This window comes from Carya illinoinensis, chromosome 3 (genome assembly GCF_018687715.1).
Source record: "Carya illinoinensis cultivar Pawnee chromosome 3, C.illinoinensisPawnee_v1, whole genome shotgun sequence".
Lineage (NCBI taxonomy): Eukaryota > Viridiplantae > Streptophyta > Magnoliopsida > Fagales > Juglandaceae > Carya > Carya illinoinensis.
In genome coordinates, this window is record NC_056754.1 from 36157210 (window position 1) to 36158446 (window position 1237).

Here is a 1237-nt window from a genome sequence, read left to right on the forward strand (position 1 = left end):
TTCTTCCTTGAGATGGTAAATTCCACCACCATTTAGGTTTCCTGCAGGTCGTGACCTATTTGTGCTCTCAGTAACACTAGGTCCAGTCCAAGTGTGAGCTTTTTCAGCAAGCTCATTGAGGTATTCTATGGCCTCATCAGGATCTTTCTGTAAGAACTCACCATTACACATCATCTCCACAAATTGATGCTCTCTAGGTGTAAGTCCCTCATAAAAATAGCTCACTAAGCGCCAATTCTCATACCCATAGTGAGGACACATACTCAATAGCTCCTTAAATCTCTCCCAAGACTGATACAAATTCTCACTGTCCTTTTGTACAAAGGTAGAGATTTGCCTTTTTAAAGCATTGGTCCTATGTTGGGGAAAATATTTATTAAAGAAGACCTGAGTCATCTCATTCCATGACCCAATAGATCGTGGTCTCAATGAGTACAGCCAACTCTTAGCTCTATCCTTCAAAAAGAAAGGAAAGAACTTAAGTCTCACAATGTCATCAATTGCATTTTGAATATGAAAAGTTGCAACTACTTCCTCAAACTCCCTAACGTGCACATATGATTTTCATTTTCCAAGACATGAAAAGTAGGGAGTAACTGTATCATCCCTGTTTTAAAATCCAATTGGTGAATATTAGCTGGAAACATGATGCATGATGGTGTGGCTGTGCGTGTAGGGTGGAGGTAATCCTGAAGGGTCCTAGTGGGTTGATATTCGTGTTCACTCATTTTCTCAGAATTAGAAGAATTATCAAACAAATGATCAGAAAAATTAAACTCTGACTCTAACACAGGTCTACAAGCAAACCGACACAAGGCGTCTCTATACCTGTGCATGCAAGGTAGAGAAAAAGAAAATACAAAAAGATGCAGCAAGCTAAAATAGGGAACGAAGTTACCGCCTTTACAAACTGTTGAAAAGAAAAACTATCTCACAATTCTTCTACCATCTCCCCGGCAATGGCACCAAAATTTGATTACGCCCAAAGAATAACGCGGTAGGTGTAGCACAATTTTGGGGTGTCGATTCCACAGGGAGACAAATTAAAAGAATAGCAAGAGGAACAAAGAAACTACAGAAAAATATTAAATAAGTAATGGAGAACAAAGATTAATTTTAAATGTAAATTAAAGTGAAGCAAAGTGATTAACAGAAAAAGTACTCAAATTTGACGAACAGTAGAGTATCGAGAATCCCTTGCACAAATCTGGTATTTTAATTATTCTTAATTCATTGG

At 37.8% G+C, this 1237-nt stretch overlaps 1 non-coding gene across 1 annotated transcript; it reads left to right on the top strand.

The window, feature by feature from the left end:
- The first annotated feature begins 241 nt into the window (after positions 1–241).
- Positions 242–349, top strand: LOC122305901. Its single transcript, XR_006241332.1, has one exon. It is a non-coding gene; the product is annotated as a small nucleolar RNA R71 (small nucleolar RNA).
- The last annotated feature ends 888 nt before the right edge of the window (positions 350–1237 follow it).